The following is a 27333-nucleotide window of genomic DNA, read 5'->3' as shown; positions in this document are numbered from 1 at the left end:
TAAGATCTCAAACAAGGGAATAGAGGTGGATCAAGCAAAAATAGAGGTAATTGAAAAATTACCACCACCTGCCAATGTTAAGGCAATCAGAAGCTTTCTGGGGCATGCAGGATTCTATAGGAGGTTTATAAAGGATTTTTCAAAAATCGCAAAACCTCTAAGCAATCTGCTAGCTGCTGACACGCCATTTGTGTTTGACACAGCATGCCTGCAGGCGTTTGAGACGCTGAAAGCTAAGCTGGTCACAGCACCAGTCATTTCTGCACCAGACTGGACATTGCCATTTGAGTTAATGTGTGATGCCAGTGACCATGCCATTGGTGCAGTATTGGGACAGAGGCATGACAAGCTTCTGCATGTCATTTATTATGCCAGTCGCGTTTTAAATGATGCCCAGAAAAATTACACAACCACAGAAAAGGAATTACTTGCAGTGGTTTACGCCATTGACAAGTTCAGATCCTACTTAGTAGGATCAAAGGTGATTGTGTATACTGACCATGCTGCTCTTAAGTATCTACTCACAAAGCAGGATTCAAAACCCAGGCTCATCAGATGGGTATTGCTTCTGCAAGAGTTTGATATAGAAATAAGAGACAGAAAAGGGACAGAGAACCAAGTAGCTGATCATCTGTCCCGGATAGAGCCAGTGGAAGGGACGTCCCTCCCCTTCCTTGAGATCTCTGAGACATTCCCTGATGAGCATCTATTTGCCATTCAGGAAGCACCATGGTTTGCCGATATTGCAAACTATAAAGCTGCAAGGTTCATACCCAAGGAGTACAATAGAATACAAAAAAAGAAACTAATTACTGATGCAAAGTACTACTTGTGGGATGAGCCCTATCTCTTTAAGAGATGTGCAGACGGAATTATCCGTAGGTGTGTCCCCAGAGAAGAAGCACAGAGAATCTTATGGCATTGCCATGGATCTCAATATGGAGGCCATTTCGGAGGTGAGCGAACAGCCACCAAGGTTCTCCAATGTGGCTTCTATTGGCCCACACTCTATAAAGATTCCCGAGAGTTTGTACGTAATTGTGACAGTTGCCAAAGAGCTGGTAATCTGCCTCATGGTTACGCCATGCCTCAACAAGGAATCTTGGAAATAGAGTTGTTTGATGTATGGGGAATTGACTTCATGGGACCTTTCCCACCATCATACTCAAACACTTATATTCTGGTGGCAGTTGACTACGTATCAAAATGGGTTGAGGCTATTGCCACACCCTCCAATGATACCAAAACAGTGCTGAAATTCCTCCAGAAACATATCTTTAGCAGGTTTGGTGTCCCTAGAGTGTTAATCAGCGATGGGGGCACTCACTTATGCAATAAACAGCTTTACTCTGCCATGGTTCGGTATAGAATTCGCCACAAAGTGGCCACTCCATATCATCCACAAACCAACGGGAAAGCTGAAGTCTCTAACAGAGAATTAAAGAGAATCCTGGAACGGACAGTAAATACCCGTAGAAAGGATTGGGCAAGGAGCTTGAATGATGCTCTGTGGGCTTACAGAACAGCATTCAAGACCCCTATAGGGACCTCTCCATACCAACTCGTGTATGGTAAGGCTTGCCACTTGCCCGTGGAACTGGAACATAAGGCCTACTGGGCAACCAGATTCCTAAACTTAGATGCCAAATTACCAGGAGAAAAACGATTGCTCCAGCTAAATGAGCTAGAGGAATTCAGATTCACGGCTTTCAAAAATGCCAAGCTTTATAAAGAAAAATAAAAAAAATGGCATGACAAAAAGCTGTCATCTAGAACCTTTGAACCAGGACAGAAGGTCCTGTTGTTTAACTCTAGACTCAGGCTATTCCCCGGGAAACTGAAATCCCGGTGGAGGGGACCATACGTGATTACAAGTGTGTCACCACATGGTTATGTGGAGCTTCAAGATATTGATTCTGATAAGAAGTTCATTGTCAATGGACAGAGAATCAAGCATTATCTTGAAGGCAACACTGAGCAAGAATGCTCAAGGCTGCAGCTGGATTGAAAGCTCAACAAGGTCCAGCTAAAGACAATAAAGAAGCGCTTGCTGGGAGGCAACCCAGCCATGGGGCATCAATCCTCTAAGCATTTTTGCCCTATTTTTATTTTTATTTGTTTATATAAAGTTCACTGACACTAAGGTACAAAGTCATTTGTATAAGTTTATAGGGTTACAGAAGGAATCAGCACACAAAACAGAGTAAAAGAGCTCAATGGCAAGAAAACGCCAGTAAAGGGGCATTTTGGGCGTTCAGCGCCCAAAATGGGCATCCACTGGGCGCTGAACGCCAGTAATGGCAGCATTTGGGCGTTCAACGCCAGAAATGGCCACCCACTGGGCGTTGAACGCCAGGAATGGCAGCAACTGGGCGCTGAACGCCCAGGAGATCAGCATTTGGGCGCTGAACGCCCAAAACAGGCAGTGTTTGGGCGTTCAAACGCCAGGAGGATAGGGAGGAGCCAAATCCAGTAATCCCACACGTATTTCCATTTTAATTTCAAATTTTATGCTTCAATGCATGATTTTTACATGAACATATCAAGAACCCTGGTTTCTAAAATCCCTAATTTCTAAAAATCCATCTTTCCAAATTCAATCTAACTCTTTTCAAAATCTTTTCAACTAATCCATATCTTTTTCAAATATCCATATTATCTTTTTCAAAAATCTATCATATCTTTTCAAAATTAAACTCTATCTTCTATCTTATCTTTTTCACTCTAAAATCTTTTCAATATCTTTTTCATATTATCTTTTTCAAAAAAAAAAAACCCAGATTTATCTTTTTCAAAAATCTATCCTATCTTTTCAAAATCAAACTATATCTTCTATCTTATCTTTTTCAACTCAATCTTTTTATCTTATCTCTTCCAATTTTTCGAAAATCCACCCCCCACCCCTTTAAATTGGGTTCGGCCTCCCCGCTCCTCCATCAACAAGTGCACCTCGATCTCCTTCTATCCCTCTCCTTTCTTTACTTTTGCTTGAGGACAAGCAAACCTCTAAGTTTGGTGTGTTTTTCCGAAATCACTAAGATCATGGCTCCCAAAGGGAAACAATACACTCCTAGAGGCAAGAAAGAGAGCATTCCAAAACCACTTTGGAATCAAGGGAAGTTCTTATCTAAAGAACATTCAGTCCATTATCTGAAAGTAATGGGTCTGAGATCAGTGATCCCGGAAGTTAGATTCGATCTGAAAGAAGACGAATATCCAGAGATCCAGGAGCAAATTCGAATCAGGAACTGGGAAGTCCTAGCTAATCCTGAAACGAAAGTAGGAAGGAACATGGTCCAGGAGTTCTATGCTAATATGTGGCAGACTGACAAGCAAAGACTATCTGGAACTGCCTGCTACGAATTTCGGACCATGGTCAGGGGAAAAATTGTTCATACCACCCCTGACAAGATCAGAGAGATACTAAAGCTACCTCAGCTGAAGGATGATCCAGACTCCTTCAACAGGAGGATGATGAGAGTAGACATTGGCCTGGATAAGATTCTAGAGGACATCTGTATCCCTGAAGCCAGGTGGACCACCAACACAAAGGGCGTCCCAAATCAACTCAAGAGGGAGGATCTCAAACCAGTTGCCAGAGGATGGCTGGACTTCATTGGGCGTTCTCTGTTGCCCACCAGCAACCGTTCTGAAGTCACAGTTAAAAGAGCAGTGATGATTCATTGCATCATGATGGGAAAGGAAGTGGAGGTTCATCAGCTGATTTCAACAGAGCTCTATAAGATTGCTAACAAAAATTCAAGAGAGGCCAGGTTGGCTTATCCAAGCGTGATTTCTCTGCTCTGCAAGGACGCTGGAGTCAAGATGGGAATAACTGAATATATCCTAATTGAAAAGTCAATCACCAAAGCATCAATGGAGAGACAACAAGCACAGGAGGATCATATCAAGAAGAGAGCACAGGAATTACTCCCAGAGATTCCTCAAGCGGAATATTGGGAATATCTTGAGACGTCTGTCACCAAGATGCAGGAAGCTATGGAGCAGATAATAAAACAACAGAAGGAACACAGTCAAATGCTGACCCATATGCTTAAAGAACAAGAGGAGTAGGGACGTGACTTAAGGGAACTGAAGCGCCAAAAGTCTTCTGTGATACCAAGCCTCCCAAGGATCAGAGGAACCCCCATACCCCCAGAATAAAGGTTGTTAATTTCCAATTTCTGCCTTAACTCTGTGACAGTGTCCTTATAAAAAGTAACTTAGAAGTCATATAGTAGTAATTAGTATCTATTTTGATTTTATCTCCAATTAAGCTATAGTTTATTTTTCTCATCATCATTAAACATGAATAAAATAGTAGATCTTTTGAATAAGAAGCAATAAAATTTCGAGTTTAAATAAAACAAATTCTAATTGGTTAAATGTGGTGGCAATGCTTTCTGTCTTCTGAATGAATGCTTGAACAGTGCATATGTCTTTTGAATTTGTTGTTTAAGACTGTTAAATATGTTGGCTCTTGAAAGAATAATGAACATGAGACATGTTATTGATAATCTGAAAAATTATAAAAATGATTCTTGAAGCAAGAAAAAGTAGCAAAGAACAAAGCTTGCAGAAAAAAAAAAAAGCAAGCAGAAAAAGCCAATAACCCTTAAAACCAAAAGGCAAGGGCAATTAAAAAGGATCCCAAGGCTTTGAGCATCAGTGGATAGGAGGGCCTAAAGGACTGAAATCCTGGTCTAAGCGGCTAAACCAAGCTGTCCCTAACCATGTGCTTGTGGCGTGCAGGTGTCAAGTGAAAACTTGAGACTGAGCGGTTAAAGTCAAGGTCCAAAGCAAAAAGAAGAGTGTGCTTAAGAACTCTGGACACCTCTAATTGGGGACTTTAGCAAAGCTGAGTCACAATCTGAAAAGGTTCACCCAGTTATGTGTCTGTGGCATTTATGTATCCGGTAGTAATACTGGAAAACAAAGTGCTTAGGGCCACGGCCAAGACTCATAAAGAAGCTGTGTTCAAGAATCATCACACTGAACTAAGAGAATCAATAACACTATCTGAATTCTGAGTTCCTATAGATGCCAATCACTCTGAGCTTCAATGGATAAAGTGAGATGCCAAAACTGTTCAGAAGCAAAAAGCTACTAGTCCCGCTCATCTAATTAGAATCTGAGCTTCAATCAAAAACTCTGAGATATTATTGCTTCTCAACCTATTAGTCTTCTATCTTATTTGTCTAGTTGCTTGAGGACAAGCAACAGTTTAAGTTTGGTGTTGTGATGAGCGGATATTTTATACGCTTTTTGGGGATAATTTCATATAGTTTAGAGTATGTTTTAGTTAGTTTTTAGTCTATTTCTAGTAGTTTTTAGGAAAAATTCATATTTCTGGACTTTACTATGAGTTGTGTGTTTTTCTGTAATTTCAGGTATTTTTCTGGCTGAAATTGAAGGAGCTGAGCAAAAATCTGATTTAGGCTGAAAAAGGACTGCTGATGCTGTTGGATTCTGACCTCCCTGCACTCAAAGTGGATTTTCTGGAGCTACAGAACTCGAAATGGCGCGCTTCCAATTGCATTGGAAAGTAGACATCCAGGGCTTTCCAGCAATGTATAATAGTTCATACTTTGCAGAAGAATAGAAGACGTAAACTGGCGTTCAACGTCAGTCCTCTGCCCAATTCTGGCGTCCAGCGCCAGAAAAGGATAAAAAACTGGAGTTGAACGCCCAAACTGGCACAAAAACTGGCGTTCAACTCCACAAATGGTCTCTGCACGTGAATTGCTTAAAGTCTCAGCCCCAGCACACACCAAGTGGGCCCCAGCACACCAAATGGGCCCCAGAAGTGGATCTCTGCATCATCCATCATAGTCCACTCATATTTTGTAACCCTAGGCTACTGGTTTAGTATTTAAACAACTTTTAGAGACTTATTTTGTATCTCAGGACATTTCAGATCTAAACTTTGTATTCTCTGACGGCATGAGTCTCTAAACCCCATTGTTGGGGGTGAGGAGCTCTGCTGTGTCTCAATGAATTAATGCAAGTATTTCTGTTTTCCATTCAAACACGCTTGTTCCTATCTAAGATGTTCATTCGCGCTTAACTGTGATGAAGGTGATGATCCGTGACATTCATCACCTTCCTCAACCCATGAACGCGTGCCTGACAACCACCTCCGTTCTATGTACGATTGAATGAGTATCTCTTAGATTCCTTAATCAGAATCTCCGTGGTATAAGCTAGAACTGATGGCAGCATTCATGAGAATCCGGAAAGTCTAAACCTTGTCTGTGGTATTCCGAGTAGGATTCAAGGATTGAATGACTGTGACGAGCTTTAAACTCCTGAAGGCTGGGCGTTAGTGACAGACGCAAAAGGATAGTAAATCCTATTCCAACCGGATCGAGAACCAACCGGTGATTAGCCGTGCTGTGACAGAGCGCGTGAGCGTAGTTTTCACTGGAAGGATAGAAGGTAGCCATTGACAACAGTGATCTACCAACACACAGCTTGCCATAGGGGGACGTGCGTGCATGAATCAGAAGACAGAGGAAAGCAGAGATTCAGAGGACAAAGCATCTCCAAAACTCCAACATATTCTCCATTACTGCATAACAAGTAACCTTTAATCCATGCTCTATTGTTTATTCGCAATTCAACTGATAAACATAATTGACTTCCTGACTAAGATTTACAAGATAACCATAGATTGCTTCAAACCAACAATCTCCGTGGGATTCGACCCTTACTCACGTAAGGTATTACTTGGACGACCCAGTGCACTTGCTGGTTAGTGGTACGCGTTGTGAAAAGTGTGATTCGCAATTCGTGCTACCAGTGACCATAGCTTGCTTCATACCGACAATCTCCGTGGGATCGACCCTTACTCACGTAAGGTTTTATTACTTGGACGACCCAGTGTACTTGCTGGTTAGTTGTGCGAAGTTGTGAAGATATGTTTGGACCATGGTTCTGTGCACCCGTTTTTGGCGCCATTGCCAGGGAAAGAATGAACAACAAATTTTACAACCTCAGAGTAACAATTTCGCATATCATTGGTGGGTTTGGATTGGAGTGATGAGAAGGGTTATTTTGGTTTTGGTATTGATGTGGAGAGGTGTTGTTAGGGTGGTGTTGATATGATCTCTGTGTGGAATGTTGGTGAGCTGCATGGTTGTTGGGGTTGTGACATCTCTGATCTTGGCTTTGATCTTGTTGATTTCCCCACCCAAAGTTTGGGTGATTCCTCCAACCAGGATTGTAGGTCTTGGAATATGGATCATGGGTCTGCCTGGGTGAGTTTCCAATGTAGTTGGCTTGTTCTTGCTCATCCTCTGCCTCTGCATTCACTCCTTCTTGGGTTACTGATGAGGTGGTGATTGCTGCTACTTGGTTCCTCTCCATCTTCTTGGTTAGCTCAGCTAATTGCTTGGTAATGATCTTGTTTTGGGCCAGCAGTGCATCTACATTGTTTAGCTCCATCACTCCTCTAGTGTTGCCTCTTTCGGAAGCATAGAAGTAGTCATTCTCAGCTACAGTCTCAATGACATCTATGGCTTCTTCAATGGTCTTCTTCTTGTTCAGAGATCCCCCGGATGAATGGTCTACTGCCTTCTTTGATTCATAAGAAAGGCCTTTATAGAAAATGTGTAGCTGCACCCATTCATTGAACATATCTGGTGGACACCTTCTTGTCAGGTCCTTAAACCTCTCCTATGCTTCGTATAGAGTCTCACCATCTTGCTGCCTGAAGGTTTGCACCTCAGCTCTCAGCCTGTTGATCCATTGAGGAGGATAGAATCTTGCCAAGAACTTGTTCACCACCTCTTCCCAAATTGCTAAACTCTCCTTTGGAAAGGACTCTAGCCATTTAGATGCCTTGTCCTTGAGTGAGAAGGGAAATAAGAGTAGTCTATAGGTGTCCGGATGAACACCATTAGACTTCATAGTATCACATATCCTTAGGAAGGTGGTTAGATGTTGATTGGGGTCTTCTTGGACGCCTCCTCCGAATGAACAATTGTTCTGAACAAGGGTGATGAGCTGTGGCTTTAATTCAAAGTTGTTGGCATGTGTGGTTGGCCTTTGGATGCTACTTCCGCAATTTCCTGGGTTTGGATTGATGTACGAACCCAGAACCCTTCTCTCTTGCCCAGCCTAATGTGCTGGACCTTCTCGGCCATGGTTGTGAGCCTCTTCTTCATGATGGTTCTCCATATTCTCATCCATATCTAGTTCAAAGTACTCCTCCTCGTCCTCAGCACCAACTACTCTCTTTCCTCTTGCTTCCCTCCTTAATCTAAGGAAGGTCCTCTCAGGTTCAGAATCAAAAGAAGTTGAAGCCCCGCTTCTTCTCCCTATCATACAACCAACAAGGCACAAGCAAGGAGATAGATGCAGAAAGTATTCTTGTTAGAAATGTTGTTAGTGTGAGTGATGCAATATATCGAACAATTAGTGGGTTAGTAAACTGAATTGTAAATAATGAAGAAAGAGGAGTAGGGGGTAAAGGGAAGAAAATAACTAAAACTGAAAGTAAATTACTCAAACAGAAATTTAAATCAAACAAAAGAAAAATGCTCAATCTAGTTATCCTCCAATTTAATCATTGTTGATACAAAATCAATCCCTGGCAACGGCGCCATAAACTTGATGCACGAAATCTTGTCTCTCAACAATTTTCCTTCGGCAAGTATACCGAATTGTCGTCAAGTAAAAACTCACAATAGAGTGAGGTCGAATCCCACAGGGATTGATTGGTCAAGCAACTTTAATTGGAAGAATGTTCTAGTTAAGCTAAGCAGAATTTGGTTTGAGAAGTACAGGAAATTAAATAGCGGGAAAGTAAATAGCAGAAAATGTAAATGCTGGAAGTAAAGAGCTGAAAATAAATGGCGGAAAGTAAATTGCAGAATTGTAAATGGGAATGGGGAAGATGCTCATAAAAATAAATTGCAGAAATTAAAGAGAATGGGTAAGATCAGAAATGGGGAGTTCATTGGGCTCCGGAGATGTTGCATTCTCCGGATCAATTTCATTTTCATCTCTTCCTCAATCAATGCGTTCATTGATCTCCTTGGCAATCTTAAGTGATCGAATTACAATTCCTTGTAATTCAATCTCTCAAATCTTGATCAATAGCCAATTCCTTGGTCAATTGCTCATGTGAAGAGATGAAGTATGGTCACTGATTATACCACATGCATTCCCAAATCAAGTGTTGGTAGAATTATAGTCACCATATCCTTCCAACCCCAATTTGTTCCAACATGAGAAAGCATTTCTAGCATGATCTCTTCATTCCTCTTCCAAGGTTCAGAAGAGATTCAAGTATGAATAGCTTCTTTTCCAAGATAACTACCCAATTGGATGAAGATTGAAAGCTTTCTAGTAAAATCAAGAGAAAAGATAAAAGAGTAATGAAAACTAATATTGATCCATCAAATTACAACGGAGCTCCCTAACCTAATGAAAGGGGTTTAGTTGTTCATAGCTCTGGAAATAGAAAACAGAGATGGAAAATATATTATGAAAAGTAGACTAGAAGTGCAGAGAAAGTAAAATTATACAGAGAGTAGTTCTCAAATTTCCAACCCCCCAAAAGCTCCTGATTTAATTCAAAACTACCCCTATATATACTACTCTTCTAATCTTCTAGTTGGTTCTTCAAGTCTTGGATATGGGCCTTTGGATCTTGAATTTGAAGTAGTTACCATCTTCAGTGGGCTTAGCTTTACTTGCAGAGAGAAAGTGTGAAGAAGGCAGGGTGTTTTAGCTCAGGACGTTAGTGGCGTTAACGTTAAGTGAGAGTGTGGACTCAAGAAAGTTAGTGACAATCACCTTTTTCACTAACGTTCCTAACCCAGGGATGATCCACGTTAACTTCAACGTTAGTGGCACCAGCGTGACCATTAACGTTGCCTCTTGGTCCTTCGCACACGTTATTGGGACTCACCTTTTCCAATAACGTTGAGAGTCCTCCCTTCCCCTACGTTAGAGTCCACGTTAACTTAGTTAACGTGGCTCTTAACGTAAGCTTGCCAATCCTTCGAGAACGTTAGTGACACTTACCTTTGTCACTAACGTTCCAAGATGCCCCTACTCCCCACGTTAGAATCCACGTTAACTAAGTTAACGTGGCTTCTAACGTTGGCTCATCATCCTTCCCTCCACGTTAGCTTCCACGTTAACTAAGTTAACGTGGGAGTTAACGTGGCTCATAGTGGTTCATTGTGGCTCATTCCAACATTAGTGACAAAGGTGAGTATCACTAACGTTGGCGATTGTTTGCTTTCTCTACGTTAACTTCCACGTTAACTAAGTTAACGTAGCTCAAAGTGGCTTAGTCCAACGTTAGTAACAATGGTGAGTGTCACTAACGTTGGCCATTCTTTTGCTTCCCAACGTTAGATTCCACGTTAACTAAGTTAACGTGGAAGCTAACGTGGCCAATATGAGCTTGGTCCAACGTTAGTGACAAAGGTGAGTGTCACTAACGTTGGCTCCACTTTCTTTCTTCCCGGTTAGAGTTCACGTTAACTTAGTTAATGTGACTCTTAACGTGGGCTATGATGACTTCGAGGACGTTATTGGCGATTACTTTTCTCATTAACGTTGCAAGCTAGCTCCCATTCCACGTTAGTGGTCACGTTAGTTAGACTAACGTGGCTGCTAATGTGGTTCTTTCTTGCTTCTTTTGTCCTGAAATCAAGCAATAAAGTGCATCAAAGTTCTAATCCACATCATGAGACATGCATCATCTAATTTGTCATATAATTCATGCATAATTCTCATGAAATCATGTAAAGTGCACCATGTTTGCTTGAATCAAGATGTAAGTGAAATTCTACCCAAAACTTGCTTATTTCCTAAGAAAATTCATGAAACTATCCTAAAACAGTAAAGAAAAGGTCAGTGAAACTTGCTTATCTCCTTCATGCTATGATCTTCAATTGATTCTTCACATGTGGTTATAGAAGCACCTTGAGTGTTCAAGCATTGGTAGGCTAAAGTATGCACTACCTTGGTCAAGTTAGTCTCAAATTCTAGGGTGTTCCTATGCATGTCCACTTGGCCTTGAAGTAGCAAGGTGAGAGAATCATCTATTGGGGCTTGGGGTGGATAAGAGGGTTCATCATTTTGGAGAGAGGGTTCATAGTAGGAAGGTGGTTCTTCTTGGTAAGGGTATGGAGATGGTGTGTATTGAGGTGGTTCTTCATAGTAGTCATGATAAGGTTGTGGTGGTTCCAAAGGTTTTTGCTCATAATAGTCATAAGAATATGGTAGGGATGATTGGTTATGTGATGGATATGGATCATAGGAAGGTGTTTGGTAATGAGAGGCTTGTGAGAATGGTTGAGGTTCATGTTGAGGATAAGAGTCATAGGCATATGATGGTGGTAGTTGATTATCACAAAAAGAGTCACCATAGCCATTGAATTGACGTGCATTAGGATGGAAATTATACCTACAAGTATCCAGAGGTTGTTGCCAATAGGAGTGGTCAATTTCTTGAGGCTCCTCCCATCTTTGTTGGTTCCATCCATAATAAGTGTCATCATTGAAGTTCACATTTCCTATAACACAATTAGAACCAAAATCATAGCCAAAGTGAGAATTCATGATAGCAAGAGAAAGTAAGAAACAAAAGCTAATAGAAAATAATGAAACAAAGTCCTAAAATTAGAAAAAATTAACAAGCAATCCAAAAATCAAGCTATTCACAATATTCACATATATACAATAACCAATAACATAATACCATTGCAATTCCCCGGCAACGGCGCCATTTTGATGAGTGGACTTTTGTGTGGTCTAGAATTTCACCAATGAAATGTTGTAAAGTATAGTTTCTAAACCAACAATAATCCTTTAATACAAAAATTTGTTTGTCACAAGTACAAACCCCTAAAATCTATAAACCGAAGTATTGAACCTCGGGTCGTTCTCCCTAGGAATTACAATAAAGTGTTCTTGTTATTGGTTATGAGGTATTTTTGGGGTTTTGGGTGAGAAACATGAAAAGTAAATGGCAATGAAAATAAACTAACAACTAACAAAGCTCTTGGCAAGGTATGAGAACTAGAAGTCCTATCCTAGTTATCCTCCTCAATTGTGACCACAATTGTCCATTACTACCACTTAGTTAACCTTTAATCATGGAGGAAAGTCAAGTGGATGAATCAACTTGATTCCACAAGTCCTAGCCAACTCCCAAGGGAAAGACTAGCTTTAGTGGTATCCAAATCAATTAGCAACTTCTAATTATCAATCTACAAAGAAATTAGATAACTCAAGCGTCACTAATTACTCTACCAAAGCCAAGAGGAGAAAATTCTATACTAAAATCCAACCAAGCATTTTATCAAACACTTGGAAGGTATAAAAAAAGAAAGCATAGTAAAATTGCAAGGAAAGTAAATCTACACTACTCAATTGCAAGGAATTAAACAACAACAAATTAAATGAACAATAAAGGAACATGAATCATAAATTTGCATTAAAGGAAAATGGAAAAACAAAAATGCATCAACATAAAAGCAAGGGATTACAAGAATTAAAAGCAAAACTAGAGAGAGGAAAGGTAGAAGGAGAAGAATTACAAAGAGAAAAGTAAATCAAAGCATGAATTAAACCTAGATCTAAGAAATTCTAAGCTAGATCTAACCTAATCCTAATCCTAGAGAGAAGTAAGAGCTTCTCTCTCTAAAAACTAACTTTCCCTCCAAAAATTAAACTAAACTAAACTAATGTGTGAAAGTATATTAATTCCCCTTCAATCCTTGGCTTAAATAGCATCAGAAATGAGTTGGATTGGGCCCACAAGGCTTTAGAATTCACTGGCCACGTATTGCTTTAAGTGGATCATATGGCAGCAACGACATGTGTGAGTACAGTGCACGTACGCGTCACCATACATGTAGAAACTATGGCAAATCTCATACCGTTTCGAAGCCTCGGATGTTAGATTTCCAACGCAACTAGAACCATATCATTTGAACCTCTGTAGCTCAAGTTATGGTCATTTAAGTGCGAAGAGGTCAGCTTGACAGCTTTTTGATTCCTCATTTCTTCATGAGTTCTCCAACTTTACATGCTTTTCCTTCATTCCCTTGATCCAATCTTTGCCTCCTAAATCTGAAATCACTTAACAAACATATCAAGGCATCTAATGGAATCAAGGTAAATTAGATTCAGCTATTTTAAGACCTACAAAGCATGTTTTCACTCTTAAGCACAATTAAAGGAGAAGTTACAAAACCATGCTATTTCATTGGATAAATGTGGGTGAAAGGTCATAAAATCTTCTAAATCAAGCACAAGATAAACCCTAAATATGGGGTTTATCAATCACCATGATCAACTCGAAGACGGGTGTGAAAACAAAGTGTGGGATCTCGGATCACACAAGGAGAATCAACTTTGGGAGCCTATGGTTTGTGAGGAACTCCATCAAGGCTTGGAGTTATTAACTTTGAATGATGAAGCACAGTGAAAGTCCAAGAATTGGTGGATGTTCAAGGATGGATTCAAGCACAAGCCACCTTGATGAAGAGCCCCCCCATAAGTCCAACTTAAGGACGATAAACAAAAGTGCTAGGTGGGAGACACCCCACCATGGTAACATCTTTCCCTTTTCCTCTTTGTAAATATTGGTAATTTAGGTTTAATTTCATGTTTTGATTGCTTAGTTGGGTTTATCTGGGAGTCTAGTAGGTTAAATAAGATTCTATGATGTTTTGGTAGCTGTTTGGAGGTTTGAAATGCTTGGTTTGGTGCAAAAGCATAGAAAAATTTTGAAAAATAGAGCACCATCCACACGTACGCATGAATCAAGCAATTTCGGCTATCCACGTGCACGCGTCATGTACGCGTCCGCGTGGATTGAATTTTTCCACTTCCCAGCCATTTTCTCGAGAGTTGTGCCTGCACTGTGCGCGTTTTGTGCCTCTCGCGCAAAGCTATGCATGCGTACGCGCACCTCACGCGTACGCGTCAATCTTGAAATAACCCATCAACGCGCACGCGTCACGGACGCGCACGCGTGGAATGTTCTGCATCCAACTATCTTCGTTTCTCATCTCCTTTCCATTTCTTTCCTTCTTCTTTCTTCTCTTCCTTTCTTTCCACCCTTCAAACATCATCCAACACTACCAAACACCATATAACACCATTTTTTTTAGTTAATTAGTTATTTTAATTTTTGTTTAACTTTTGTTTTCCATTATAAGTGTTGGATTACTAATCTTATTTACTGTTTACTGCTACTTATTACTAATAAGATGTTAGTTTAACATCATTGTTGTTTATTGTCATTATTGGATTTGTTTGTTGAGGTTATATTTGGTTACTTGGTTTGGAACTTTTTATGCTCAATGTTTTTGAATACCAAGTATATGTTACATTGCCTTCATGCATCTTAACTCTTTGAATTGCATGTTTTGGCCACCATGCATTCATCATCTATTGTTAGACAATTGTACATTGCCAATGCATTTTTTTAGGAGATGCTTGTTTATGATACCTATTTCATGCATTGAGATTTTGGAATTGTGAAATCGGGTCGAGCGCCTACCTAATGATATATTTTTGAGCTTTTCAAGCTTTGTGGACCATGCTTGCTATGTGATTGATTTTCACTTCTATACTCTTTTCTCTAAGTTCCATAGCACTCATGTGTTCCACCTCTATGTCACTTAGGTGTTGCAATCAATGTCCATTCATTATCCAATTTCACAATTGCTTGATTTTTGCTTGAATGCTTTTATGCTTCTTCACTACTTGTTGGGTTGTTTTAGCCTACAAGTCTTTTAAAGTATCTCAAGCACACTAGAATGAGTGAAGTGCATGTTTTTTTTTGTGTAATTGTGACATAAATTTTTGTACTAGTGTGTGCGTATTCTAAACAGTGCGCAATTTTAGAACCCACACACTTATTTTTCATCAATGTCACACTAATTCACTCACTCCATTCTAGTGGTTCTTACCTCATTCCAACAATTCACGCTTCCTTGCTTTTGTATTTTCTCAACTTACGGTGTTTATTTTGTTTTTCATGATCGATGCATCATAAACAAAAATGGAAGCGGGAGGAAGAACACGCAGCAACCGGTTGACCTACCAGATGAAGGTGGCAACTCGGAGAGTCGCCGTACCCCCTTGCTCATTTAGTGCACCGAGGACGGTGAAAACTTTTAAGTGTGGGGAGGTCGTCCGACCACTCGGCATTTTTGGATAACAAGTTTCTAATTCCAATACTTTTGCATTTTATTTTAGGATTTTTAGTCGCATTTTCTCATTTTGCATATGTATATAATAAGCTTAGTCAAAATCATGATATTTTCCAAGGATTTTATCTATAGGGTATCCCAATTGATTGAAATTTTTTTTAGAACTTGCTTAAATTATATACTTTGTGGATCATGTCTTGAGCCAAGAACACAAGCATGTGAGATTTGAGCCTAATTGTGTGGTTACATCATATATAACCACTTATTTTCCTTCTTGTGTGCATTATTCTCTTCCTATGATTATAATCCTTGATTTGTTTGATTCTTTATGACCATTATTTTGTGTGTACATGCATTTGTATGATTGAGGCCATTGTTCAAATAGCTCACTTACCCAAATAGCCTACCTTTTATCTTCTATTTTTAGCCAATTTTGAGCCTATGCTTAACCCATTTGTTCTTAATTGTAGCACATTACAAGCCTAAGTGAAAAATAATAAATGTCCTTAATTTGGATCTTTGATTAGCTTAGGCTAGTGAGAGTGTTCATCATTTGATTTTGGGAAAGTTGGGAACATTGGGTAGAGATAAAAGTGTGTTTACGTTTTTGTTGAAAAATCTTGGGAATTGGGTACATACTCATGTATTAATCATGTGTAAACCATATGGTTTACATCAATGCATATGGTTTACACATGATTAATACATGATTAATACATCAATGCATGTGGAATGTGAATTAAAGGGGACAAAATGCCCCAAAGCAAAGTTCAATAAAAGTCAATGCATGTGGAATGTGAATTAAAGGGGATGCATGAGTGTGTGGAAAAGTGAAGAATGGGTAGTTAGATTTGTTTAGAATTGTATAGGTTGTCATAGGTTAGGTGGGAAGTTTAAGTTAATCAAAGATTCAAATTTCAAGCTCACTTAATCATATGCATCCTTACCTTGAACCTAGCCCCATTACAACCTATGGAAAAGACCTCATGATAATTGTATGCATGCATAATGTAATTATTGATTGTTAGATGAAAAACAAATTTTGGAAAGCATGATTAGGGGAGAATTGGGTGAATCAACCCTATACATTTGAGTTCCTAGAGCGGATACACATCCGGTGAGGGTTCGACCGCTAAGTTACATGTTTCCACCCATGATCATCTTTTCTTGCAAGTTCGTAAAATCTTTCAATAATTCAATTCAATTATGGGTTTTCTTTAACTGATATGGCCTTAGCCCTTATGCTGATATATGTATTCTTGGAGATTGATTGATTTTGACCAAGCAATTGCATTCATTTGGATAGATTGCATCTAGGTAGTTACATTTAGCTAGTTTGCATTGAATAAATGTTGATACCCTTTGCTTCTTTCTTGATTTTAGCATGAGGACATGCTTAGTTTAAGTGTAGGGAGATTTGATAAACCCCAATTTTGTGGTTTATCTTGTGCTTATTTTACGGGATTTTATCACCTTTTCCCACATTTATTCAATGAAATAGCATGGTTTTGTAATTCTCCCTTAAATTATGCTTAAATGTGAAAACATGCTTTTTAGGCCCTCAAATTGGTGATTTTAATTCACTTTAATTCCATTTGATACCTTGATGCGTTTGTTGAGTGATTTCAGGATCATAAGGCAAGTATTGGATGGAAGAAATGAAGAGAAAAGCATACAAAGTGGAGGATGCATCAAGAAACAAAGATTGGAAATACTTCAATGGACGCACATGCGTACAAGGCGCGCGCGCAGAAGTGGCATCGCATGTCGACGCCCACGCGTACATGGCGCGTATGCGCGGATGAGAAAATGGCCAATCGACGCGCACGCGCACATGGCGCATACGTGCCGATGCTCGCACGTGACCCACTTAAAGGCAAAACACTGGGGGCGATTTCTGAGCTACCCAGGCCCAAATCCAACTTGTTTCTGAGTGTATTTCATGCAGAATTGAAGCCTAAGCAAAGGGGGGGAGCAATTGTTTGAAGTGTTAGCATCATGTAGAGTAGTTTCTAGAGAGAGAAGCTCCCTCTTCTCTCTAGAATTAGGTTAGGTTAAGTTAATCTCTTCTAGATCTATGTTCAATCTTATGTTTTCATCTTGCTTCCTTTATAAATTCTTGCTTCTACTCTTTGATTTTCATGGTTTGTAGTGTTAATTTTCCTTTGATGCTCTCTTTTATGTTCATGGATGCTCTTGTTGGATTTGGATTCCTTTTAATGCAATTTAATGTTTGATGTTCTTTTATTGTTGAATTGAGTTGTGATCTTACTTTCCTTGCACTTGGTAGTTAGTAGATTTATAATTCTTGCATATTTACCATGCTTTCCATTTATACCCACCAATTATTTGACAAAATACTTGGTTGGGCTTTAGAGTAGATTTTGAGCATTCTTGACTTGGAAAGAGTAATTAGGCAATCTTGAGTCATGAAAACCCAACTTATGTTGGTGATCTAGAGTTGTTAGCTAGTATTATTTCCATTAACTCTAATCTCTTGCTAATTCACTTAGTGAGTTGATTAGGACCTTTGGATTGAGATTAGCTAGTCTTGTTAGACTTTCTTCGAGTGTGAAGATAATATGATACCTTCTTCCATCTTCGAGGATGACGTAATGAGATAAATTCTTGTTTATTATTGTGACATGATTAACTAGTCTTGTTTGACATTCTCCCTATGTGAAGATGACATGATACCTTCTTCCATTTGTTGGAGTTGACTAAATAAGATGAATTAATCATTGCATGACTAGGATAGAAAGTCTATATTCTCAATCTTTGCCATGAATGTCTCTCTTTATTACTTGCTTTTTTTAATTGCTTACTTGATCTACTTTTCTTGCCCATTTAATTTCTTGCCCTTTTATCAATCAAACCCCTTGTTCTCTCATAGCCAATAATTAACCACTTCATTGCAATTCCTTGTGAGACGACCCGAAGTCTAAATACTTCGGTTAATTCTTATTTGGGGTTTGTACATGTGACAACCAAATTTTTGATGTGAGAATTGTTTGTTGGTTTGGAGCTATGCTTGCAACGAGTAATTCTTTTCTATAAGAAGAAATTTTAGACCATCGAGCAAATCTCAGTTATCAATGATCAATGTCCAAAGATTGATTTAAAATTTTCAAAATTAAGTTCAACAACTTGCAAGAAGATATAAAGTAAGCAATGGAAACATAGAATTGAGCAATTGAAACCCTCACTGGATGTGTATACGCTCTCATCGCTCAGTGTGTAAGATTTGATCACTCAATCTTTCTTTAATCATGTTTCTCAAAGATTTGCAAGTCATCTAACAATCAACTAATATTTTATGCATGGATGCAAATATCCTGAGGGCTTTTGTGGTTTGTAATGGGGCTTAGGTAAGGGTAGGATTAATATGGTTAAGTGGGCTAATAGGTTGGATCTTTGATTAGCTCAAGCATCCCACCTAATCCTATATATCATCCTATATACATAAGAAAACAATCCTAGCTACCCATTTATTCCTTTTCTCACATTCACTCATGCATTTTCTTTTCAATTCAACCACATATGCATCTCTTATTATTATTATTATTATTATTATTATTATTATTATTATTATTATTATTATTATTATTATTATTATTATTATTATTATTATTATTATTATTATTATTATTATTATTATTATTATTATTATTATTATTATTATTTGTATATATTTTTTTAATTTAATTTTTTCTATTTTTTTTGACAAAAAGGAGATGCATATGCTTCGAGTATTTTCTCACTTTTCGAAAAATTTTCAATGAGCACCCAAAGCACTAACTACCAATGTTTCCCACAAATTCCCCCCACACATTTTTAACACACTCACACAAACCCAAGCTAATCAAAGATACAATCAATGGACATAATGGTTTTTCACTTAGGGTGAATGATGTGCTTATAATGAGAACCAAGGGGAATTGGTGCACGAAATTGTGATCATCAACAATGGCGCCAAAGGACTTGGAGCTCTTAAACGTGAATCACACTTTGTCACAATTCCGCACAACTAACCAGCAAGTGCACTGGGTCGTCCAAGTAATAAACTTTACGTGAGTAAGGGTCGATCCCACGGAGACTGTCGGCTTGAAGCAAGCTATGGTCACCTTGTAAATCTCAGTCAGGCAAATTCAGATGGTGATGGAGAATTGATAATTAAAAGATAAATAAAACATAAAGTAAAGGTAGAGATACTTATATAATTCTTTGGTTGGAATTTCAGATAAGCGTATGAAGATGCTTTGTTCCTCCTGAACCTCTGCTTTCCTATTGCCTTCTTCCAATCATTCATACTCCTTTCCATGGCAAGCTTTATGTTGGGCATCACCATTGTCAATGGCTACTTCCCGTCCTCTCAGTGAAAATGTTCCAAATGCGTTGTCACCGCACGGCTAATCATCTGTCGGTTCTCGATCATGCTGGAATAGAATCCATTGATCATTTTGCGTCTGTCACACGCACAACAATCGCGATTTTGAAGCTCGTCACAGTCATCCCTTCCCAGATTCTACTCATAATACCACAGACAAGGTTTAGACGTTCCGGATCTCAGGAATGACCGCCAATAATTCTATCCTATACCACGAAGGTTCCAATCTTAGATTAGAAACCCAAGAGATACACATTCAAGCTTGTTTGCATGTAGAACGGAAGTGGTTGTCAGTCACGCGTTCATAGGTGAGAATGGTGATGAATGTCACATAATCATCACATTCATCATGTTCTTGGGTGCGAATGAATATCTTGGAGAAGAAATAGACTTGAGTTGAATAGAAAAATAATAGTAATTGTATTAATTCATGAAGAACAGCAGAGCTCCACACCTTAATCTATGGTGTGTAGAAACTCCACCGTTGAAAATACAAAAGTGATAATGGTGTAAGCATGGCCGAATGGCCAGCCCCCAAGGTCTAGGGACTAAACGTCCAAAAGATCTCTCTCAAATACAATAGCAAAAGGTCTTATTTATAGAGGACTAGTAGCCTAGGGTTACAGAAATATGTAATTAATGCAGAAATCTTCTTCCGGGCCCACTTGGTGTGTGCTTGGGCTGAGAATTGAAGCTTCCATGTGTAGAGACTTTTCTTGGAGTTAAACGCCAGCTTTTGTGCCAGTTTGGGCGTTTAACTCCAGCTTTTGTGCCAGTTCCGGCGTTAAACGCCAGAATTCTTGAGCTGTCTTGGAACGCCTGTTTGGGCCATCAAATCTCGAGCAAAGTATGGACTATTATATATTGCTGGAAAGCCCAGGATGTCTACTTTCCAACGCAATTGAGAGCACGCAAATTGGGCTTCTGTAGCTCCAGAAAATCTACTTTGAGTACAGGGAAGTCAGAATCCAACAGCATCTGCAGTCTTTTTTTAGCCTCTGAATAAGATTTTTGCTCAGGTCCCTTAATTTCAGCCAGAAAATACCTGAAATCACAGAAAAATACACAAACTCATAGTAAAGTCCAGAAGAGTGATTTTTATTTAAAAACTAATAAAAATATAATAAAAACTAATTAAGATATTCTAAAAACATACTAAAAATAATGCCAAAAAGCGTATAAATTATCCGCTCATCACAACACCAAACTTAAATTGTTGCTTGTCCCCAAGCAACTGAAAATCAAATAGGATAAAAAGAAGAGAATATACAATGAATTCCAAAAACATCTATGAAGATCAGTATTAATTAGATGAGCAGGGCTTTTAGCTTTTTGCCTCTGAACAGTTTTGGCATCTCACTTTATCCTTTGAAGTTCAGAATGATTGGCTTCTATAGGAACTCAGAATCCAGATAGTGTTATTGATTCTCCTAGTTAAGTATGTTGATTCTTGAACACAGCTACTTTATGAGTCTTGGCCGTGACCCTAAGCACTTTGTTTTCCAGTTTTACCACCGGATACATAAATGCCACAGACACATAACTGGGTGAACCTTTTCAGATTGTGACTCAGCTTTGCTAGAGTCCCCAATTAGAGGTGTCCAGAGCTCTTAAGCATACTCTTTTTGCTTTTGGACCACGACTTTAACCACTCAGTCTCAAGTTTTCACTTGACACCTTCATGCCACAAGCACATGATTAGGGACAGCTTGGTTTAGCCGCTTAGGCCAAGATTTTATTCCTGTGGGCCCTCCTATCCACTGATGCTCAAAGCCTTGGATCCTTTTTATCACCATTGCCTTTTGGTTTAAAGGGGTATTGGCTTTTTCTGCTTGCTTTTTCTTTCTCTTCTTTTTTTTCGCATATATCCTTTTTTCTGCAAGCTTTTCACTGCTTTTTCTTGCTTCAAGAATCAATTTTATGATTTTTCAGATTATCAAATAACATTTCTCCTTTTTCCATCATTCTTTCAAGAGCCAACAATTTTAACATTCATGAATCAACAAATTCAAAAAAATATGCACTGTTCAAGCATTCATTCAGAAGACAAGAATTATTGCCACCACTTCAAAATAATTAAACTGTTTTAAAATTCGAAATTCATGTACTTCTTTTTCTTTTTCAATTAAAAACATTTTTCATTTAAGAAAGGTAACGGATTCATTTTCATAGCTTTAAGGCATAGACACTTAGACACTAATGATCATGTAATAAAGGCACAAACATAAATAAACATAAAGCACAATTTTCGAAAAATAGAAAATAAAGAACAAGGAAATTAAAGAACGGGTCCACCTTAGTGATGGTGGCTTGTTCTTCCTCTTGAAGATCTTATGGAGTGCTTGAGCTCCTCAATGTCCCTTCCTTGCCTTTGTTGCTCCTCTCTCATGGTTCTTTGGTCTTCTCTAATTTCATGGAGGAGGATGGAATGCTCTTGGTGCTCCACCCTTAGTTGTCCCATGTTGGAACTTAATTCTCCTAGAGAGGTGTTGATTTGCTCCCAATAGTTTTGTGGAGGAAATTGCATCTCTTGAGGCATCTCAGGGATTTCATGATGACGAGTTTCCTCACGCTCTTGTCCATGAGTGGGATCTCTTGTTTGCTCCATCCTTTTCTTAGTGATGGGCTTGTCCTCATCAATGAGTATGTCTTTCTCTATGTCAATTCCAGCTGAATTACAGAGGTGACAAATGAGATGAGGGAAGGCTAACCTTGCCACAGTAGAGGACTTGTCTGCCACCTTGTAGAGTTCTTGGGATATAACCTCATGAACTTCTACTTCCTCTCTAATCATGATGCTATGAATCATGATAGCCCGGTCTATAGTAACTTCAGACCGGTTGCTAGTAGGAATGATTGAGCGTTGGATGAACTCCAACCATCCCCTAGCCACGGGCTTGAGGTCATGTCTTCTTAGTTGAACCGGCATCCCTCTTGAATCTCTCTTCCATTGAGCGCCCTCTTCACAGATGTCTATGAGGACTTGGTCCAAACTTTGATCAAAGTTGACCCTTCTAGTGTATGGGTGTGCATCTCCTTAAATCATGGGCAAGTTGAATGCCAACCTTACATTTTCTGGACTAAAATCTAAGTATTTTCTCTGGACTATTGTAAGCCAATTCTTGGGGTCTGGGTTCACACTTTAATCATGGTTCTTGGTGATCCATGCATTGGCATAGAACTCTTGAATCATTAAGATTTCGACTTGTTGAATGGGGTTGGTGAGAACTTCCCAACCTCTTCTTCGGATCTCATGTCGGATCTCCGGGTATTCGCCCTTTTTGAGCTTAAATGGGACCTCAGGGATCACCTTCTTCTTGGCCACAACTTTATAGAAGTGGTCTTGATTCACCCTTGAGAGGAATCTCTCCATCTCCCATGACTCGGAGGTGAAAGCTTTTGCCTTCCCTTTCCTCTTTCTAGAGGTTTCTCCGGCCTTTGGTGCCATTAATGGTTATGGAAAAAAAAGCTTTAGCTTTTACCACACCAAACTTAGAAGGTTGCTCGTCCTCGAGCAAAAGAAGAAAGAAGAGAGTAGAAGAAGAAGAAATAGAGGAGATGGAATGGGCTTTGTGTTTCGGCCAAGGGGGATAGGTAGTGTGTATGTTGTGTGAAAATGAAGGAGTGAAGATGGGTTTATATAGGAGTGGAGAAGGGGGTATGGTTCGGCCATTATGGGTGGGTTTGAGTGGGAAAGTGGTTTGAATTTGAATGGTGAGGTAGGTGGGGTTTTATGAAGGATGGATCTGAGTGGTAAAGAGAATGATGGGATTTGATAGGTGGGGGGTTTTTGGGGAAGAGGTATTGAGGTGATTGGTGAATGGGTGAAGAAGAGAGAGAGGGGTGGGGTTCTGAGGTGTCAAGGATTTCTTATCCCTACACCATGTGGCGTGCAAAACACCCCTTGCTGCCAATCCTGGCGTTAAACGCCAGGTTGCTGCCCATTTCTGGCATTTAACGCCAGCTTCTTGCCCATTCCTACGTTAAACGCCAGTTTGGTGCCTATTTCTGGCATTAAACGCCCAGAATGGTGCCAGACTGGGCGTTTAACGCCCATTCTGCTACCCTTACTGGCGTTTAAACGCCAGTAAGTTTCTCCTCCAGGGTGTTCTATTTTTCATTCTGTTTTTCCTTCTATTTTTGCTTTTTTAATTGTTTTTGTGACTTCACATGATCATCAACCTATAGAAAACATAAAATAACAAAAGAAAATAGAAATTTAACATAGATAGTTAAGGATTGGGTTGCCTCCCAACAAGTGCTTCTTTAATGTCAATAGCTTGACAGTGGGCTCTCATGGAGCCTCACAGATGTTCAGAGTAATGTTGGAACCTCCCAACACCAAACTTAGAGTTTGAATGTTGGGGTTCAACACCAAACTTAAAGTTTGGTTGTGGCCTCCCAACACCAAACTTATAGTTTGACTGTGGGGGCTCTGTTTGACTCTGTATTGAGAGAAGCTCTTCATGCTTCCTCTCCATGGTAACAGAGGGATATCCTTGAGTTTTAAACACAAGGGAGTCTCCATTCACTTGAATGATCAATTCTCCTCTGTCAACATCAATTACAGCTTTTGCTGTGGCTAGGAAGGGTCTGCTAAGGATGATGGATTCATCCATACACTTCCCAATCTCTAGGATTATGAAATCAGCAGGGATGTAATGGTCTTCAACCTTTACCAAGACATCCTCTACAAGTCCATAAGCCTATTTCTTTGAATTGTCTGCCATCTCCAGTGAGATTCTTGCAGCTTGTACCTCAATAATCCCTAGCTTCTCCATTACAGAGAGAGGCATGAGGTTTATGCTTGACCCTAGGTCACACAGAGCCTTCTCAAAGGTCATGGTGCCTATAGTACAAGGGATTGAGAATATTCCAGGGTCTTGTCTCTTCAGAGGTAATTTCTGCCTAGTCAAGTCATCCAGTTCTTTGATGAGCAAGGGGGGTTCTTCCTGTCAAGTCTCATTACCAAATAACTTGGCATTTAGCTTCATGATTTCTCCAAGATACTTAGTAACTTGCTCTTCAGTAACATCTTCATCCTCATCAGAGGAAGAATACTCATCAGAGCTCATGAATGGCAAAAGTAAATTCAATGGAATCTCTATGGTCTCAATGTGAGCCTCAGATTCCCATGGTTCCTCATTAGGGAACTCCATGGAGGTCAGTGGACGTCCATTGAGGTCTTCCTTAGTGGAGATCACTGCTTCTTTCTCCTCTCCAGGTTCGGCCATGTGAGACGTGTTTATGGCCTTGCACTCTCTCTTTGGATTCTTTTCTGTATTGCTTGGGAGAGTACTAGGAGGGAGTTCAGTAATTTTCTTACTCAGCTGACCCACTTGTGCCTCCAAATTTCTAATGGAGGACCTTGTTTCAGTCATGAAACTTTGAGTGGTTTTAATTAGATCAGAGACAATGGTTGCTAAGTCAGAGTGGCTTTGCTTAGAATTCTCTGTCTGTTGCTGAGAAGATGATGGAAAAGGCTTGCTATTGCTAAACCTGTTTCTTCCACCATTATTGTTATTGAAACCTTGTTGAGGTCTCTGTTGATCCTTCCATGAGAGATTTGAATAATTTCTCCATGAAGGATTATAGGTGTTTCCATAGGGTTGTCCCATGTAATTCACCTCTTCCATTGCTGGGTTCTCAGGATCATAAACTTCTTCTCCAGAGGAAGCTTCCTTAGTACTGACTGATGCAGCTTGAATTCCAGACAGACTCTGAGAAATCATATTGACTTGCTGAGTCAATATTTTATTTTGAGCCAGGAATTGAGATGCTTCTCCCATAGAAGTCGGGAGTAGGTGCAGTAAAGTCACCAAGCACCTTCCTTGCATTGTTGGCATTGTTGTTTTCGGCTGCCATGGTTTCTTCTTCCTTGAAAAGCTCTGTTAGGCCCTCTAAAGAGAATTGTGCTTTAGCTTCTCTTAGCTTTCTCTTCAAGGTCCTTTCAGGTTCAGCATCAACTTGAACAAGTATGCCTTTATCTTTGTTCCTACTCATATAAAAGAGAAGAGAACAAGAAAGTAGGGAATCCTCTATGTCACAGTATAGAGATTCCTTGAGGTGTCAGAGGAAAAGAAGAATAGAAGGAGGAGGTAGATAGAAGAGAATTCGAACATATAAAGAAGGATAGAGTTCGAATTGTACCTTGAGGAGGAGTGTTAGTCCCTTAAATAGAAGGATGTGAGAAGAGGGGAAGAATTTTCGAAAATAAATTAAAAAGATTTTGAAATAATAAAAAGAAATTTGAAAATTTGATTGAGATTTTCGAAAATTAAGATTAGGAAAGAAATTAAGTGATTTTTGAAAAGATTTTGAAATTAGGAATCAAAAAGATATGATTGAGAGTTAATTTTGAAAAAGATGTGATTGAAAAGATATGATTGAGAAGATATGATTGAAAATCAATTAAAAAAAAGAAAGTTTTAAAATTAAAGTTGATTACTTGACTAACAAGAAATTAAAAGATATGATTTTTAAAATTTAAAATTTGATCCTTTCTTAATAGGCAAGTAACAACTTGAAAATGTTGAAGTAAATCATTAATTATAGCAAGGATTTTCGAAAATTATAAAAAAATAGAAAAAAAATGATTTTGAAGAGATATGATTGAAAAGATATGATTTGAAAAAGATTTGATTTTGAAAAATTATGAAAATTTGAAAAAGATTTGAATTAAAAACAAAATCTTCCCTCTAGTGTCATCCTGGCGTTAAACGCCCAGAATGGCATCCATTCTGGCATTTAACGCCCAAAATCCTACCTTTTTGGGCATTAAACGCCCAGCCAGGTACCCTGGCTGGCATTTAAACGCCAGTTTTCCTTCTTCACTGGGCATTTTGAACGCCCAACTTTTTCTGTTTGATTCCTCTGCTGAATGTTCTGAATCTTCAATTCTCTGTATCATTGACTTGAAAAGACATAGTTTTGAGAATTTTTTTGAATTTTTTAATGATGAGAAACAATCAAAATATAATTAATCTTAGGAAACTCAAATCAAACAAACAATGCATGCAGGACACCAAACTTAAAAATTTTCATATAAGAGACATTAACAAATTGAGAATGCATATGAGAAATAATAAAACACACAAAACAAGAGAATTTAAAGATCAGAACAATGAAATCATCAAGAACAACTTGAAGATCAATGAAGAACATATTGCATATTTTTGAAAAATGCAAGAAGAATGCAATTGACACCAAACATAAAAATTGACACTAGACTCAAACAAGAAACATAAAATATTTTTGATTTTTATGATTTTATAATTTTTTTTTTTGATTTTCGAAACTTATATGGAAAAGAAAATAAAGGGATTCAAAACTTTTAATAAGAATTCCAAGAATCAAGCAATGTTAGTCTAAAGCTTCAGTCTAAAAAGATTAGACATGGTTGGCCAAGCTTCAGCAGGACATTACATTCAGCAGCTAAATTGATGAGAATCAATCAGCTTTTGTGATGATAAGAACATCACCTTGAAACTCTAGAATTCATTCTTAAAAATTCTGAAAAATAAAAAGAAAAGTACCTAATCTAAGCAACAAGATGAACCGTCAGTTGTCCAAACTCGAACAATCCCCAGCAACGGCGCCAAAAACTTGGTGCACAAAATTGTGATCATCAACAATGGCGCCAAAGGAATTGGAGCTCTTAAACGTGAATCACACTTTGTCACAATTCCGCACAACTAACCAGCAAGTGCACTGGGTCGTCCAAGTAATAAACCTTACGTGAGTAAGGGTCGA

The sequence above is a fragment of the Arachis ipaensis genome, chromosome B6 (genome assembly GCF_059453495.1).
Source record: "Arachis ipaensis isolate K30076 ecotype BB chromosome B6, ASM5945349v1, whole genome shotgun sequence".
NCBI classification, from domain to species: Eukaryota; Viridiplantae; Streptophyta; class Magnoliopsida; order Fabales; family Fabaceae; genus Arachis; species Arachis ipaensis.
Note: the sequence above shows the minus strand (reverse complement) of the source record.